At 37.0% G+C, this 19786-nt stretch overlaps 1 protein-coding gene across 4 annotated transcripts in view; it reads right to left on the reverse strand.

The window, feature by feature from the left end:
• The window catches only part of scai (suppressor of cancer cell invasion), a 54138-nt gene that overhangs the window by 32564 nt on the left and 1788 nt on the right, over positions 1-19786 (reverse strand). For 3 of the 4 annotated variants that reach the window (XM_036563009.1, XM_036563010.1, XM_036563007.1), the window contains exon 2: positions 19351-19408. The gene's annotated coding sequence lies outside the window, so the exon portion shown is untranslated. Of the gene's footprint in view, positions 1-14382; positions 14425-19350; positions 19409-19786 lie in introns of all 4 variants that reach the window. The other variant, XM_036563008.1, reaches the window with a different exon arrangement.

Here is a 19786-nt window from a genome sequence, read left to right on the forward strand (position 1 = left end):
CCATATATGTTGAGTAAATAAAAAAGGTGATATGTAAAATTTGAAATAAAATAGTTTAGCATGACTATATTTGAAATATTTAATTTTTTTTTTAAATCAAATGCACGTTGCAAAATAAGGCAACTTTAAAAGCACTCAACTCACTGAAAAACTTCTGCCCACAAGTTCTTTCTTGCTCAAATGTCAGGCTTCACAACAAAAAAAAAAAAACAAAAAACAAGGACTTTTATTTTGGCACGCTTTAATGAAAGAGGGGCAAGGGCATTGCATCATAAATAAGATCCCAAGTGACCTTCATGGTGCAATGCCAAGGTGAGTAGCTTTGGTTAAAATGGTTCAGTTTACCATGTCAGGCAGCATGACCTCAGAAAAACTATGAAAATGTGCAATTGTTACAATCATTTTTTATTTATTTGAAAAAAGTAAGTTAAGTAAAAGTAAGTAAATAAGTATAAACAAGTTCAAGGACAAAGGTTTGATGCTTGCTGAATTTGAAATGAGTCTGAAAAGTCAGGTGGCACAACCAGTAAGTCAAATGGTGCAGCCAGACCAGTACAGTTTTAATAACTGAAACAGGCAATTAAAAGCTTTGATAACACTAACTATATTTAAGATACAAAATGCAGATCTAAAATGCAGATCAGCCTTTTAATGTCCTTTTTTGTCCTTTTTAATGAGACTCTAAATACCAAATGAAATGCCCAAATGAAACCTGAATGTGAAAAATTCTTCGTCCCAAATATTAAACTACTTTTGGTTACATTACCGTTAAATGCATTTCTCAGTTGATTGCTAAACCAAAAATATTGTTGATTACAAGAAAATATAGAGTTAAAAAAAGAAAGCTTTTAAGCCACTTAATAAAATAATAAGTACATTTCTTTTGTATTTATTAGTGGCTATTTTTAAGTTTTCTTATTTTCTTGATTCTATAACATGTTGTACATCATTCGCTAATGGTGTAAGCATTACACATTGCTATGTTTATGCCTAATATGAACGACTGGCACACTTGGAATTTTATCACTGTATACATCATCCTGAAAGCGTCCCATAATAGATTTCGCGTCATATTAGCATAACCATTTTTTATCTTCCCTAGGAAGACTGAGCAGTGTTAGTCTGGAGTCTTACCATTTCATTACTAAATTATTACCTTACTATGGCATTGATTTTACTACACTACTTAACGTCACTATAAATGTTCCTCACGTTGTGCTGCGCTGGAACACGTCCTCCACTTTTGCACTTAATACACAGCACACTGTGACTTTTGTGGGTCTTGCTTTCATGAGCTCTCTCTGTTTAATGCAGGATCAATGACATAATTGACCCATGTCTTTCCCCTGCTCTTTTATCTGAAAGGGCTTTGACAATGTTTTGGCATGATGCAGCAAATTCTGCTAAAAAGTACTGTTCCTCCCATGTCACATTATTGCTTTAGCAATGTGTTTTAATATATTGCAAGGCATATAGTAATTTACTGTTGTCGGAAGAAAAACTTCAAAATGGTAATTTTATAGGAGACAGAAAAAACATACTTTACTTTAATGTAAGTCAGTGGAACCAGACTTTTTTTTCTAAGTATTTTTGGGCCATTTCTTTTGGCCCATTTATTATGAAATTTACACAAAATATTAAGAGCAAAAGGCACTTTCGAATTATGTCAAAAACTGAAAAATGACAAAAATGGAGATTCAAGGTTTTGTTCCGACAGCACCGAATCACAGTACACAGATCATGCATAACATTATGACCACCTCCTTGTTTCTATGCTCATTGTCCATTCTATCTGCTCCACTTCCTATATAGGTGCACTTTGTAGTTCTACAATTACAGACTGTGTGTCTCATCCACTCGTACCAGCGCAACACACACTAACACACCACCACGACATCAGTGTTACTGCAGTGCTGAGAATGATCCACCACCCAAATAGTACCTGCTCTGTGAGGGTCCATGGGGGTCCTGACCACTGAAGAACAGGGTAAAAGGGGGCTAACAAAGTATGCAGAGAAATAGATAGACTACAGTCTGTAATTGTAGAACTACAAAGCGCACCTATATAGTAAGTGAAGCTGATAAAATGGACAATGAGCGTAGAAATAAGGAGGTGGTCATAATGTTATGCCTGATCAGTGTATGTAGCAATATAATAATTATATATTATTATAAAATGCCAGTATTTTATCCATGTCATGCAGCCCTGGTATCTCTTAAAGAAAAGTGAGTGAGCTTTTGCTGGGCTGGCCTGTGCTCACTGCTCTGTTTAGCTGTTAAATCAGACTGAGAAGTGCAAAGACACACCAGCTGATACACTCAACATACAAATCACATCATTCAGATACAAACCACCCATTCCAATAGTTGAAAAAAAAGAAACATGCTACTCTGATACATGGCTTATGACTTAGCAAAATACCAGAAATTAAACATATTGTAAACAAAAGTTCTAAACTAGTTTTAAATAGAAGCAACCAATCATGTGAACAACATAAGAACTAGTTTCTTGTATTCTACAGCAGGGTTTCTCAACCTGTGGGCCGTAAAGGGCTGTGTAACCCCAGTCGCAGGCTTATCATCAGGTTGAGACAATGCAGCCATGGACGCGCAGCGCCGTTAGCCAGAGATGCAGAGGTTCCTCAGGGCGTTTCTCATACCTTGTTCGGTGCGGACCTATCAAACTTTTTTTTCTTTTGTTCGATCCGTTATGACGTGTGTGAACACGCAACCTATATTCGGGTCTGAAACAGCTGAAACCCGCGGGTCTCGGTACGCTTCGAACCGAACCCTGTTCACTGCTGGTGGGATGCATTTTATGATGGACAAGGGAATTCAACAAAAGAGCTGGCTTTCCTCTTCTTCTAGCAGCACATCAGCACTGTACCGTCAGTATAATCTGACTGTTTTAACGTCTGACTTCTTGCTCTAACGTCGTTCCTGCAGCTCCAGCTGCACCTGATAAAAACGACAGACGAGCCATAAAATAATAGCGAAGATCTGTGTTTGATTTCTAACTGAGCATCAGCAACCTGAGTAGTTAAACTCAACTTGATAAACTAATGACAAAGGAGCAGATAATCAATTAAGGTTTATTATTATTGCTGATTGTAGCGACGCTGATCCAAAAGCGTGAGTGGAGTGAGGTTTATTTCAAATGAGGCGCTAAAACCCTCAAAACTAATGAGACTCTCCAGACCAACCAGTTACTCCTGTAGGAAAGACACAAGAGTATTTTCAGTGGAATCGCGATGGACTGCAGCTCCAAATCACACTCACAATCCACATCTACATCTACATCTACCTTTTTCTTTTTCCCCCTTTTTTGACATCTATGCAAACATATTTTTTTTTCCAACATAACTGCAAATTTTGGTTTCTGTGATTGAAGTGAAAGGGACTGATATTTTCCAGGCCCCAATTCACAGGTTTCCAGTGTGAGCAATTAAGAAAAAAAAAGAAAACTCTTAAAATGTTGATTTTAGTTTTTCTGTGGGCCACTATGCTTTATAGTTATAAACAGGTGGGCCTTGGGGTGAAAAAGGTTGAGAACCCCTGTTCTACAGCCCGTCATTTTCAGCCGTGACTAAAATCTTCTCAGGGAGTGGGCAGGAGCAGCATAAAAACTTGCACGAGCAGGACGGGCTTAAAAGGTCCCATGCAGACCTCTATCCTAAAGTACTGCATACATGTTTATGGCACAACACAAAAATGTGAAATAACTGAAAACTATTTTCCACACAAAAATTACTGGACATGATGTGACATAAGTTTTCTATATTGTTTCAAATGTTTATGCACAGCTTAAAAAAGAGCAAATGGACAAACTGTCTTCAGGTGACAAAGGAAAACCATGTTTATCGCCAAAAGTACAACCACTGCCCATGTGTCAGCTAATGTAACATTCTATATTTTAACAAGGAAACATAGTTTTACTGCCTCCTTCAGGAAATGAAACTTTATATTACCTTTTTACACACGTAATCTCCAAGTCTGTAACTAGTTTGAGGTGCATTTGAAGATGTTTGCACTTTAGGGTGCAAGTTTCAACACAGTGCAGTAAAACTGAAAAATTAAACTTCAAAACATTGTATCCAAATGTAAAACTGCATCGTCAATACATCCCTTCGACTCCTCAAAAGGTCTCTCCCAAGGGTCTCATTTGCTGTCATATGTGATGAGAACAAATTAATCCTTTTAACTCTATCCAATCAGTAAACACTGCTAACACACAAGCAACCTGTCATCATGGTGGTCTCCATACCAACACCAGAGGAAACACTGGTCAAGACAGATCATGTTGCATATTAGGTGCTCATTTTTGCTTTTGCGAAAAAATGTACTGAATCAAGACACCACCATATCGTATCAAATTCAGTTAGGAATTTTGTAAATCGTTACACCCCTAGCCCAGCCCTAATCCAGAAAGGACTTTCAAAGGAGAATCTGACTGTTTTTTAAACTCACAGCTAGATGTCCAGAAATTAGGCCCTAAAGGCTGTAATGACTTGTTCACACAACAATCACTATAGCAGTAAACTTGCGCTATAACTGCCATTTGCACTACCATCATCACTTCCACAAGTATAATCTCCTTTATTTACCTTTGTAAATATAGTTTTTCACTTCTGTATGCCTCAATCAGCAAAATGGCTAACCTTTGTACAGAACTGTAGGAAAAAAACATCATATTTACCTGAAAACTGTTTTGATGTATGTATGACATGTACTCTTGTGCATGGATTTTTGTATAATCATGACAGCCTTATCTGAACACAATCATGTATGTTCAGTGCCAACATATATTACACTGATGGGTAAGACAAATTTTGCTGTCAGTCCAAGAGGGCCTGAGTAAAAATGGCCTGGCACTGTTCATCAGCCTTGCTCACAGATGGCCCAGTGAGGGGCCAGTGTTCCTCTACCAGAGTTGTCAAATCACCCAGCTATTTATATCTTATTTACGAAAGTTCGACCAAATAACAACTCATGATTTTACATCGACCTTTAGTGAAGTACAGTATAATTACCAGGTAGTATTTAACGTTGCCACTTCTTGAAAAAGGCAAGTGTAAACATTCCATTGTCATCTTCCCCACTGACTTTCTTGCTATCAGATAGCTCAAACCTATCAAATTAGTTCCATGCATATAATGAAAATGTCCACTTCATGAACCTATAGGTTGTAGAACTTCATGTTCGTAATTATTTATTATGTTTTGTCTGCCAAATTTTTTAATCCCTTTTTAATCCAGGAAATACAGAAGACTTTATAAGAGTACACTGTCTGAATGGAAGGCAAATTTTAATTCAATACATTTATTAAAATACTGCTATTTTCAGGCATACAACTACATTAAAAATTGACCATTTATCTACCAATGCCCACTGGTGTGACAGTCATGTCCTACATTGTAATGTGAAATCACCACTGCAGCACACTGACAGACTGATAAATGGCTATAAATTAAGCTGTTCATTACCTTAAATCTTTTTTAATAATAGATGGTTCATTGTAGGATTTGTAGTCTATTTTGTTCATTTTTTGTTCTTTTTTATTTTGCTTGATCTAATGTACAAAACATGGTAATATTTTTGTAGGCAGTTTGAGAAAGAGGCAGATAAAGAGTAGTAAAGAGACCAGAAATGTGTACATGAATGAATTTAAATCATCAGCAAAAACATTTTAGCTTGCTTTGAATGTAACCACAAAACACAGGGCTGGCTCTAGACCAGATGTGTCAGACGCAACCACTAAAATGACCGTATTTAAAAATCTCAACAAGTCTGTGGGCCAGTTGTGTTTTATTTTACTTTTACTTAACATTTTGCCATGACCCAAATTGGCCACTGTTTAGTCACAATATGCCAAAACTACAACGGCAAAAAATTGGCACTGAATACTTAAACTATTCAAAAATAATTTTAAATAAAACCAAATAAGTCTAAAACGATAGACTACATTAGCTGCAGAAAACTGTTAAACCTCTTTAAATGTCCCCAGATGTACAGCAGCGTTTTTAAAACTGCCCATTTGCTTAAACTAGACACCTGGAATCTGTGGCGCTGTCACATAGATCATTGTTGGGAAGGGGGTGGGAGCGCACATTACATTGCAGTGCATGCTGGGAACTGTAGTGCAGTTCATGGTGAAATGGGCTAGTATTTTAACATTAATTCAGCCTTACTTTAAGTCTCTTGTACAGTTAGGCTCTCAAAATATCCTACTTATTCTATTAATGCTGGTAACATTTTCTGGTAAAAAGATTCAGACAAAGCTGAAGTCAGCTTCTTCTTTGCCAGCTTCTTGTTTGAATTTTCCCCATTCCCCCTTAAATGGTGTGGTAGCTATCCAGTTACATTCTCACACACCAGACACGCCACATCATGTAAGAGAGTGCTGCTATAGAGTGCCAGCAGGAAGAGCCCAAAAACGCCAGGTTCAGGTTCATTTTTACACTCTACTTGTACAGCCCTAATTCCAAAAAAGTTGGGACACTGTGTAAAATGTAAATAAATGTAAATAAAAACAGAATGTATTGATTTACAAATCTCATAGACCCATATTTTATTCACAATAGAACACAGAACACACATCAGATGTTGAAAGTCAGACATTTTACCATTTCATGAAAAACATTTAGACCATTTTAACTCATTTAAAACTTGATGGCAGCAATGCATCTCAAAAAAGCTGGGACGGGGCAACAAAAGGCTGGAAAAATAAGTGGTACTACTAAAAAACAGCTGGAGGAGCAATTTGCAACTAACCCACATGACTGGGTATAAAAAAAAGCATTTTAGAGAGGCAGAGAACAATTAAAAAAAATGTTCCTCAACATAAAATTGTGAAGTCTTTGGATACCCCACCATCTAAAGTACATAATATCCCTGAAAACCCTGTACACAAGGGACAACAGCTCGGCTTTGCAGAAGAAGAGTCCAGGTGCTGAACTGACCTGCCTGCAGTCCAGACCTTTCAACAATAGAAAACATTTGGCGCATCACGAAATGAAAAATCCAGCGAAGAAAACCCAGGACTGTTAAGCAGCTAGAATTCTACATCAGACAAGAATGGGACAACATTCCTTTCCCAAAACTCCAGTAATTGGTCTCCTTACTTCCCAGACGTTTACAGACCATTGTTAAAAGAAGAGGGGATGCTACACAATGGTAGACAACTTTTTTGAGATGTGTTGCTGCCATAAAGTTCTAAATATGAGTTAATATTTTTCATGAAAGGGTAAAATGTCTCACTTTCAACATCTGATATGTGTTCTATGTTCTATTGTGAATAAAATATGGGTCTATGAGATTTCCAACTCATTGTCTTTATTTACATTTATTTACATTTTACACAGCATCCAAACTTTTTTGGAATTGGGGCTGTATAAACTGAATGAACAAGTTTTCAGCATCACTCATCACACTTGGCATCCGTGACTACCTCTACCAAAGACTGTCTGTTTTTGAGCTGAAAGAAATAAACTGAACAAGGCTCGACAGTAACGTTAGCTGAGATAACTTGATCATATGTCTGTTTACCTGAAAGACTGGCTGCCTTTCTCTGTGTACATTTCAAGCCAGTTGTTGCTTTCTGTGGTCTCTAAGAAACTTAACAGTGCTTGGAATTTTTGGATGTTGCGTGTCACGTCCGATGTGCGTCAGCCATCACTGCTGCACCATTTAAGGTGGAATGGGAAAATTCTAACAAGAAGATGGTGGAAGGGGCTCCCGAGCAGCGCAACCATCTAAGCGGTGGCCCCATCATCAGGAGATCACGAGTTTGATCCCTGGTGATGCTGCAGCCATCCATAACCAGGAGTCCAAGAGAGCACAATTGGCCTCGCTCTCTCGGGGTGGGTAGGACGGCCCCTCCTTCTCCCCTCCCATCGCTTAACGTGATGCTAGTCAGCGCAGGCGTCTGTTAGCTGATGAAGCAGATCTGGCGGTTGGCGCTTTCCTCCGAGCGCGTTCAGCTGTCCAATGATGTTGCGTGAGCAGCAGTTCGAAAAGAAGCGGTGGCTGGCTTCACAGGTCTCGGAGGAAGCCTGTGTTAGCCTTCGCCCTCCTAGCTTTGATAGTATCGTGTGATTGGGGGAGTCCTAACTAGCGGGTGGAATTGGAAACGACTAAATTGGGGAGATAATTGGGTAAAAATCCATTACAAAAAATTAAAAAAAAAAGAAGATGGTGAATAGGAAGCTCAGTCTCGTGGGATTACGCCTATCAAAATGTCCTATCTATTGTTTTATGTAGTGAGCTATCTATATTTATGCCCTACGGTAGGACGTTTCGACAAGGCAGCACAAGTGTGTAGGCTTTCATAATATGGTGAATACAGTGGAGCCTCATTAGACCACCCCCTCCCGCAACACATCAGTGACATCGCTGTGCCCAAGTTGTACATGGAGGTAAAAACAATGCTCAAATTCATTATAATACAGTGATACAGGCTGAACTGACAATTATGTACAAAAAACAAAACCATACACAAAACCACACCTAACCTTTAACATGAGGATGAAAAAATAAGAGCTAATTTATAGAAGGCAAAAAAACAAAAAACAAATTGCTCCAACCCTGATGCTACAATATTCACATTAAGTAAGACTTTCAAATCAAAACTATTTGACTAAAATTACAGGAGTCTGTTTAATTTTAGACCATCTAAAGTTATGAATACTAGAGACAAAGCTTCGCCTGCTTCAGAGAGCCAGGCTACTCCTCTAAAGCTAGCACAGGCAAGTGCTGCACAAAGAAGCATTAGTGACCCACATAATATTCCATAGAAATGCATGAGCACCACAGCAAGGGAACTGCAGGATGCAGAAGAGTGTGTGTGTGCATGTAAAAAGAAAGGGAAAGAGAGTGTTTAAACTAAAAAGGTCTTAACATCACTATGCTACGACTCAAAGTTTTCAACTTTCGTGACTTATTCAAATTAGGGACATCAAATGAGACAAAAAAAAGAGAGACCATTTAGGATCTTTGGGGCACAGTTAGATTTTATCAAACACTCCAGGCAAATCCTTTTGAAAAGAACAATTACAGATGCTCACAGATCTTACTATTGGAGCATTTGCACAAAACTATGAAACATCACTTACCCTATACTAGGTACTAGGCTTGGGAGTGTAGTTTAATGTTCACTGTTCAACAGCATGAAATTTAATACAGTCGGTGGCAGTGCTGGGCAATAGTGACAAAATCCAATAATCACAACATTTTCCAAATATATCACAATATGAGATGACACTCAAGTTTGCATTAACAAAGTCTACAAAGTCACAGTAATCAAGAAGCATGACTCTGCTAAAAGAATGTCTTACACACCTATCATTGCTTGTTTTGACTGGACTGTTTGATTCTTTTTTGCCTCACTTACCTAACATAACACAAACCACATTTACAGAAAGAAAACTTACCATCTGGCATAATTAATCTTTTTTTTAAATTTTTATCATTATATCAGCTGTTTCCATTTTTGTGTAGTTAATTACGATTGATCACATTTGACCAAAAAGACAGATTTTCCATGTAAAACGTTTTCTTATAGCTATATAGGTAAACAAAATAAGTTTCATCAGAATTCATCTTCATCTTATACTGTATATACAGTTTCATCTTATACTGAATATAGTCAACAGTTCCAACTCCTACACGATTAAACCCCTTTTGCTCTTGTTCTCTTTCATCCAGCTTGTGGATTCTTGTTACAGTAGAGAGGCTTGAGGGTACTTTGCTAATGCTACTGCTTTTGTTTTCATTTGCCGCTTGATAATTTATCCGTAGGTCTCATGCGAGAACTGTATACTGCTATAAAAGCCATTTAAGAGCTGTATTAGCATGTTATGGCTACAATCAAAAACATACAGCAGGGCTTGAGCCTGCACTATTACGGATGGTTCAAATGGTCAAACTAGAAAAATGCATTAACAGCACTGAAAAAATAATCTTGATGCCACTAATTTAGCATGTTAACGCATTATTAACATGTTTACTTCAACAGCACTAATATAGCATCTCTGGTCATATAATCATTCATACACCCAGAGGCTAGTTTACCAACAATGCAAAACAATCTGCAGACCGCTTAGGGCTTCTGGGACAAATCATTCATGTACAGTTCTTTGCTAAAATTAAACACTGTCCACTCTAACAACATAGTTTATGCTAGCCCCTGTCTCAAAAGCAATGGCATTGCTGTCAAAACCTACCATCCTTGGGTGACTTTAACATGAAGTGATAGCAATGTCAAAGCAAGGCTGCAGGGCTTCAAGTGCTTGTCTATACCCCAGCGCCGAAAGCTGGGATTCTGAGCAAGAATGACTGCGAGACACAGATAAAAGCAGGAGAGGAGGAGGATGAAAAGGACATAATAGCTGGGGAGTCAGAAGCTCCCCGATATTACACGACTCCATGGTGAAGTAGGGTAAAGAGAAAGGGTGAGGGAACATAGGACAGGTGTCCTATTTAACTCGACAGAAGCTGTCCTTACAGAAACTACACTTACATGCACACAAACTGTTTGTCTGACAAAATTAGTCTAACAAAGACTGCTTGTCTAATTAAGATTATCATTTAAAATATTGTCATGATTTAACTAAGCTGCAATTAAAATGAGATCCAGGCCAATACTGGCTAGCATGTAAACAGCTCTACAAATGGACTAATCCTTTGTGGGATATCTTGGTTTGTTTCTGTTTCTTATACTAACTATGCATTTAATCGGGATATCATGTGCATCTAACTATAGTAACTTATGGAGAAGCAGTTTTGTGGTTTATCCTGCAAGTCTGAACTGGTGGGAAACAATGGCATTAGATCAATACAGAAGGACAATTTTGGCTCTTAACTACATTTACCGACCAAAACACCCACTGGGATGTGTTTTCCCCACCCACATGCCATCCAACGAATAAGGCAATGCTAAGAGCAAGCTGTGACGGAGACACATTCAAGAAAAAATTACACTACCAAGGTTCTCTGGAAAAAAAAACAAACAAACAAAAAAAAACATGAAAGCACATAACAAAATAAATAAATAAATAAATAAACAAAAACAAAAGCATTCATGAGTTCATGCCCATCATCTCTTCATCAATGATGCAAAAAAATGCCAGTACCACCTCTTGTGGAGAATCTTTAGCATGTTAAACATGAGTGAAGAAGTGAGTAGAGTTCGAGGTAAATATTATTTCCATAGTCAATTAATCAATCTATTACAATTTTGATTAATTAATCAGGAAAACAAAATGTGTATTCTTTTAACAATGTCTATATTGATTATCAAAGGTGATAATAGAAGTAACTAGTAAAATGATTATAAAGATAGCTTATTTAACAAAAAGAAAACAAACCTCATACTTAAAAAAGGGAGGGGTTACAAATGTATGTAATATTCAAATGTCATGCTATGTGTTTAGTTACAATGCAGTAAGATTCACATCTTTTATACTGGTCCTCTTTAGGCTTCTCATCATAGCAGGCTAGATATTTTTACCCAATGTCAAAATACGATCATTCAATAATCAGTTTTAAAGTCAGCAATTTCCCTCTTTTCCGAAAAAAATCAAGAAAACCTCCCATATATATCGGAATTCTTTCATTTTTCCCTTTTCTAATGCAAGGCTTGATGTTATTTCTCTGATGTTATATCAGCCACTGTGATACACCAGGAATGTCTTCCTTTTTCCAGGAATGAGCTATTGCACTTTTGGTTTCAAGGAGACATAGAGAGATCAAGCAGGATTGTTTTTTAATATCTTCAGAGTTATCTAGGAATATATGAAGAATACACAATTTATGACTAAGAGGGACATCCTTGCCAATAATCAGTGAGACTACATGAATTACCCTTTTCCAGAAATCTTATACCACATAGCATTCCTACATGCAGTGCAGCAGCACATCTTTATTCCGTTTACACTTAATACAAGTATCCAGAAGTTTGGATGGGGTAATGTACAATGTGCCTAGCCACTTGTATAAATTAGCACTGATTGTCTGCATCTGGGCTTTCAGACAGGCGAGCCCCCCTTCCTCCTCAGATATTGTTTCCTGTATGTATTTCTTCCAGGCAAGTTTACAGTTAGATGACTCTTTTAAATGTACCCACCATAAAACCATAAAGGACGATAACCTGGACTCTTCCTTCTAAATTATCCATATATTATAATTATTACAAGGTCTTCAGATGTCATGTCAAATGTCAAGTTTCCCTTCCCTATAGAATTGATACACAGCTTATACCTTGCATTGACCTAAAACCTAGGTCAGACTTCTGAGGGCAAAAATTATGTAAGGCTTCTTCAAGGTATGATAGAGTTCCATACAAAAAAAATACAGATATTGTATTTTTTTTTTAATTGATTGTTAGTTTTTTAATCTTTGTACCATCAGATAAACAAGGATTTAGCTTTAATGGGAGATTCTTTATACCATATGATTCAATTAATGTCCAAGCTGGTGATGGTTTCCCCATTAAGTAAAACACTGCTGCACATACTTGTGTTGCCCAGTAATACCACTTAAAATTGGGTAAGAGTGGGACTCACTGTTACCCATATAGTAGGTAAAGAAAGTCTCTGCCTATGATATTTGATGTTCCAAATGAAGGTTGTGATCAGTTGAGAAACTGATACTGACTGAAAAGGGTATAAAAAAATTAGACAGGACAGACATTTCATTGCACTGATTTTTCCAGTCATAGATATGGGCAACTTGGTCCAACTAGAAATTGAGTTTAATGTTGAATCAACAACTGGATGATTTTATTCAAATCAGGGGTTATTTTAATTCCAAAGTAAGTGAATCATCTCTTCAGTAGAAATAAACTGTGTTTGTATAGATGGCTGAGGCCTATGATTTTTCTTGTGGACACATTATTACAGATTTGTTATTTATTTTGTGCACAAAAATAATACCAAAAGAGCTAATTAATTCAAGGAGTGCAGGAATTGACTGTTTCGCATTGGAGGGAAATAAAACTTTTATCTGTATATAGTGATATGCAGTGTTCTAGCTTGCCAACATTTATACCTCTAATAGTGGTACGTGTTTGAATGGCCATAGCAAAAGGCTCTAAGGCTTTAATAATAAGTTAAGAAAAGAGCCAATAAGGGACAATCTTTGTTGTGTGCCTCTGTATTGTTTAAATAGGGAAGATATCAGCTCATTATTGAGAATATTGGCTGATGGATTTGCATAGAGACTATGAATCCACTTTATAAATCGATCTCCTAGACCTCCTGTATATTGCCAATACAGAGAAAGGCTTTTTTCACAATTAAAGACAGTATAGCTCTATAAGCTGTTTCACTGCTTATATGCACAATGTTTAATACTCCGAAAATTATAAAAAAAACATTTTGGTCCTGATGTATGATTTTTGGTAGGAGGGATTCCAAACTTCTTTTTAAAGCTTTACACAGGATTTTTTTAACATCCCAATGAGGTTATAAGCGTGCAATTTAAAGTGGGCGGTAGTGTGCCAGATTTGTAGAACTCATGATACATGTCCATGAGGGTTGGAATTATTTTACTCATAAATAGCTTATATAATTCTATCGGTATACCGATAGGCCCTGGTCCTTTCCCTCCCTTCATGTTACTTATTGCATCAGAAAGCTCTTTAACATCCAGTTCACACTCCAAAGAAGCAGAATCCTCTTTTTCTAAAGGGGAAAACTTTAAAGAGTTAAGAAATTCTGACTGCCTTTGTTGCGACATGTGTGAATATTCTGAGCTATATCAAGTCTGGTAATATGCTAATTATTTCTTCTGGGTCAAATGTTACATGTCCATTCTTACCCTCAATAGCATTTTTGGCTCTCTCGGACTTCATTTGCTTAATACGCCAAGCCAAAAGTTTCCATGCTTTCTGTCCCGGTTCATAATGCCGCTGCTTTAGGCATATCAAGCTCTTTGTTGCCTGGTTTGAAGACTGTTCATTATATTGGGATTTTAGTGTGCAGTTTTGTGTGAGTTGAGAAGGGTTTAATTGTGAGTCGAGAAGGGTTTTGATTTCTTTAATTTTGTCTTCTTCTTGCCAATTTGGACAGCCTCTGCAAAAGCTAGACCAGGGGTCAGCATCATGCAGCTCTTTAACTGCCCTGTTGCAGCTCCTCAGAAGAATTAGATTTGTAGGTAAAAGTAAAATAATTCTCCTTAGCAGTAAAATAAAGCTTTGCTGATGATTTAACACAGTTTTGACAAAAACTGGTCTTAAACACTGGAGTTAATGTAGCCTACAACTGCTAATTCACCAACCTTTATCCCTGAAACACAGACAACAGTCTCGCCTAGCTAGTAGCTAACAAAAGGGCAAAGAGAAAGATTTAAGACGGACATCGATGATTTGGAGACAAATGGACTTACTTGATTTACAAGCACTCTGTCTGGTTTCCTGATATGTTTAATCTGCAACGAGAAACAAGCAAACACTAAAAAGTCATGAAGCTGAAGCCAGCTTCTCGTTCGCCAGCTTCATATTCGAGTTGTCCCGTTCCACCTTAAATGGTGCAGCAGTTGCATTCTGGCGCCTCAGATTCCATTTAAGGTGGAACGGAAAAATCTGAACCAGAAGATGGCAAATGAGAAGCTGACTCCAGCCTCATAAAAAATCAAATCTTGAGAGACGTTTCCAAGAAACTGTTCTGCTTTTGAGGAAAAGTTTCCTGCCAGAGATGCGAGAAAAGTGGCTATAATTGAGCTAAAGTTTAAAGCAGAGCAAAGTAAGTCTGTGTTTTCATTTATATTTTTAGCGTACACTAGAACATTAGCACATACTGAGACATATTTACAGCCAAGATGGTGAAATGGATATAAAAATGTTGTGGCTCCCAAGGTGGTTTGATTTTTGTCGAAATGACAAAATAGCTCTTCTTACATTAGGGTTGCCGACCCCTGAGCTAGACAGAGCACATGTGAAAGAAATAGGAGCATGATCAGAAATAACTATGCTATCATATCAACAGCTGACACCAAAAAGTAGTCAATATGGTAAAAAAGATGGTTCTTCAAGGGTTCTTTAGTAAAGAAAATGGTTCTATATAGGACTATGAACACTCAAAGAACCCTTTGCATGATTAAAGGGTTCTTTGAATCATGAAAGGGTACTTCAGACAGATGGACAATGTATTGCTTATGGATCTATATAGAACCTTATCGAAAAGAGTTCTTTCAACTTTAACCAACTTGACATCATAACAGTAGAGGAACCCTTTTTGGTGCTATATAGAACCCTTTTCAAAATGTTAATCATCTGAACATTCTCCATCAATCTGAAAAACCCTTTCATGATGCAAGGAACCCTTTAACCCTGGAAATAGTTCTTTGAGTGTTCATGGTTCTATATAGAACCATTTTCTTTACTAATGATCTCTTGAGGAACCATCTTTTAAAGAGTCTACATGAAAAACAGGAGAACATTCTGGTATTACGGTTGTTATATCCATATAACCATATATCTGACAGGTGAGTTGAGTCAGTGCGCATCAACCTATCTATTCCTGGGGACAGAGTGCAGTTGAAATTCCCCTATAACAAAATTACTTGTGGCTGGTTGTACTAGCTGTGTGTATGTTGAAACACAGACTGTGTTTACTAAGTTTAGGTTTATGCATTACTAAATTAAAATGAGTTGCACCACATAAACTAGTTCTAACATTGAGCTTAGTAGTTACTAAATATTTAAGCAGGCATACGTTTTGGGGAAACCACCAAAAACCACATAGAAAGCACAAAAAAGACGAAAAACATTTGTTGGTTAAATAGGCTAAAAATTCTAAACGCTATATGCTGTGGTTTTACTTACAGCTCTAATCATCGCCTTAGTTTCAACTCCAAGCATGAAGCTAACACCCCCAACCCCTAACTAAGGACTTCATAAAGACTTCACACCCAAACTTAAGTATAAATTTATTCAAAACTCGTGCACCCAGTCCTCGTAGTGAGGTCACTGTAAGAAAGAAGTTTCTAAAGAATGTTATCATTATTTGTACCATAGATATTTACTAGATTTAACTGAACAGGGAAAAAAAATCCCTTTAATAGTAATACATCTCTCTGAGTGGTCACAAATTGTATTAATTACTTAAAAAGGAATTGACTTATGTATCAGAATAATGACAACTCTTGCATGAGAGGAAAAGGATGCAGAAAACACCTGTCTAGACCATCTTCTCCGTACTCTATCTATATTTTCTGGCATTAAGTGCATTTCTTGGAGGAAGATAACTGTAGATTGCTTTATCCTGCTCCAACTTGCTTCAATTAAATCAATCTATCTAAGCCTCTCACATTCCATGATGTAAACTGAATCTCAGCTTGTGAACCCACTGTAAAACATTGTAAGTGACAGGTAATTTAAGCACTTGCTCTGACTGCAGCAAGCTAAACTGATCGTACACTCAAAAATAAACATGGTGTTAACATGAACAGAAACACTTCTGCAACTAAATGTTCCTATTTTTATGCTAACAAAGTATTTTCCCTTCCCACCTTGTGGGAGTATGGGGCAAAGCTCGTCCACATGTTGAACTCTTAAAGGAAACAGTATATACAACAATTCTAGCCTACCCCGCATGGCTTACACAGAGTTACAAAAACAACATTTGTAAGAAGTTACAACTATAAACCACTTAACCATTTTTTCCTTTAAACCTGAGAAGTTAAAAAAATGTCTTTAGCTTGTCAGTAATTAACATTAAATATTGAAATATGTTTTATTTCAAAAATGGAAAAAAAAAACAATTTTTCTTTGTGCACAATATTCTTTCTTCTAAATCAGTGTTCATCAAATAGATTTGACCTGGGGTCCAGTTCTAACAGAGCAAATAATCCTTGAGCCAGACATCTGTCCAATCAATTATATAGCTAAATGAGACCCTATCAGCACCCAGCTCTAGTGTTAGCTCATCAGTTCTTCTGAAAAGGCAGCCTCCTTTACTCAACCGACAGGAAAATCTACTGATTTCCCTCAGATATTTTTGAATTAAGAAAAATGCTTTTAAATGTATTCCTCTGCATGTTGCTTTTTGTTTGCTACTATTTTTCTAGCTTCCTACCACCAGTATTGTCATCTAAAATAGTAAGCCTTCAGCCCTACATTAATTTCGACAAAGTAGATTTCTTTCCCTTGGTTTTATCTTTCCCTGTGGAAAGACACACCTAGTTGATGCTAGAACAGTGGTACGTGTGTTCGACGCTTTATTCTACCTCATAATTTTTCATAGAACTGAAAAACGGTTTCGAGGCCAGAGAAAATGTCCACTTTTAAAGGCCATTATTTGATGATCCTGGTTCTAAATCATAGTTGAAAAACTTCTTTTTACTTTTTTATTCAAATTATTTCCCCCTAATGATTAAACAAAACTGAATTAATGACCTTATTTTAATTGTGTAGTCATAACATCATACAAAGCTGATATTACCTACCACAAAAAATAGCCCAGTCATCAGGCAGATCTAAAAATCTCCAAAAGGAAAAAAAAGGAAGACTATATATTTGCTAAAAACTAATTACATTAAAACAGACAGTGATACACTATTTTTTCAATTTTGAATTTGGTTTTAGTGTCTTACTTATGCAGAGTTTCTACTGTGGATGTTGTGATTGTCTTAAACATTCACACGTAACAACCATCTTGCTGCAGGTGAGATTAGTTTTACACAATTTACAATAGATTTCTTATATGAGTTGAAGCACTTTTTTATTTTAACTGATTCATTGTTGCAGCCCAACAACAAATCAATTAAGAAGTGAGTGAGTGAGTGTGCAAGTTAAAAATTAATTTGTTCATATACAAATTTCATTTCTCTAAGCGTTGACGCCCATCATCGAGAGATGTGGGTTCAGACCCCGGAGACGCCACAGCCATCTGTGGCTGGGGGTCCAAGAGAGCATAACTGGCCTCGCACTCTGTGGGTGGGTAGGATAGCCTCCCTCTCTCTCCCATCACTCAGTGTGATCCTAGCTAATGTGGGTGTCTGTGAGATGATTGTAAGCCAAATTGGCAGTTAGAGTTCTCCTCCAAGCACGTTCAGCTCTCCAATAACATTGCGTTAGCTGCAGCTCAAAAAGATGTGGTGGCTGGTGACCCACTTAACCTGGTAGAACTGTGTGATGGGGAGACCTAGCTAGTGGGTGGAACTGGCCATGACTACACTGGGGAAAAAATCAGGTTTAAAAAAAACAAACAAATATTTAATGGTTCAAACAATTACTGAAAATGTAATTTCAACAGTTTCAACAAAGAGAATGTAATCTAACCTTTTTGTTATTGCAGTTTTTTTTTACACTTTATTACAGTAAAAATTTGTAATGTGAAAATGAAGAAAAAAAAACTAAATCCTGGAAAAATTAAAACAGACTTCACATGGCCTTATATTAGAGAGGACATGTGTTGTTGGTTTTTGTTTTTTTTTTTGTAGTATTACAAAAAAGTAATATTTATAGAGTTATATTTAAATGTCTGCTCACAAAAACTTAAAGTGAGTGTTTGAATACATAATGAAACTAGATTGCATAACCAGAATGTCTCATGACATCATGCTTAACTAACCTGAATGGGTGACATCATCGCACTAGACCAATGCTCCTGCCTTTCTACAACATGATAAATCCTATGATACTATTAACATTTTGAACACTCTCCTCAAAAAAATACATGTTCATCTCAGCAAGTATCTATTAAAATTCCTGGTCTGGGAAAATCTACATTGTTGCATTGATTTTAAATACTAAAGTCATGCTGTTTATGCTTATATAAAGTGATCACTTCACATTCAAGGCTCTTGAAAAACCTCCATAGCTGCATGTAGGATCATTACACAGATGTATCTCTGATTCAGTCTGTGTGAACAGTCATGCAAGAAAAAGTCAAATCTTGCTTACAAGGTCAAAAATCAACGTAAAAAAATCAAAAAGGTTGCATTGTTGGAATAAATCTCAGTAATACAAAAATTATAAATGACACCTTATAGTTTATTTATTAATCTATGGTGATGTATTGCTACAGGATCCATGCACACATGCACATTCTGCAAGCTTAATACGTTCCTGCCATGGACAATAAAATGTGTATGACATATTTCAAAGCTCAGTTGTCCAAAGCAGTCAAAATAACGATCTCAAAGTGTCCCATATTTCAGAGCTGGCCCTTGTTTCCAGGCACCAGCGCCTGAATATCGAACCTGAATGCATTTCTGCGGTTTCCAAGCATAGACCTAGACAGCAGCAAATAGTTCCAGCATATATTTAACCAAAATTAGCTTTTTCTGCGCTACATCCGCACTGCTTCAACAGTGTGAGTGGCTCCGAATAGCTATAAAAATCTCATTTACCTGTCGTCCCACGACGGCTGCTTTTTTTAAAATCCGGCTGCTATTTGTTGGCTCAGTCCTGTCAAAGAAAAAGGTTTGATTTTGTTGAGATTTGAAAAGGCGAGCAAAAAGCGACAAAAAGGAATAAGTGGGGTGTAAACATGGTGACGTTAAGCCGGTGCTGGTTCTGGCTTGAATGTTGCTCACTCCATGGTCCTCTCAGAAACCTCTAGTTTGTGCTATCCGAGTTAGATATGTGTCGTAATATATGTCTTATAATTTATGTATGTAAAAATAAGTATTTGGACAGCTTTCTTAAGAATATCTGCATTAAGGCTATAACCGCTCGTTTAATAGCTCTGGCCAACGTAGTGTTACCCTATGTTAATGATGCAGGTAAAAAAGGTATAATATACGAAACGTGCACAGCACCATTGGCTAAATTGACAGGGGAGAT

Source organism: Colossoma macropomum, unplaced genomic scaffold (genome assembly GCF_904425465.1).
Source record: "Colossoma macropomum unplaced genomic scaffold, Colossoma_macropomum, whole genome shotgun sequence".
In the NCBI taxonomy this organism is placed as follows: Eukaryota; Metazoa; Chordata; class Actinopteri; order Characiformes; family Serrasalmidae; genus Colossoma; species Colossoma macropomum.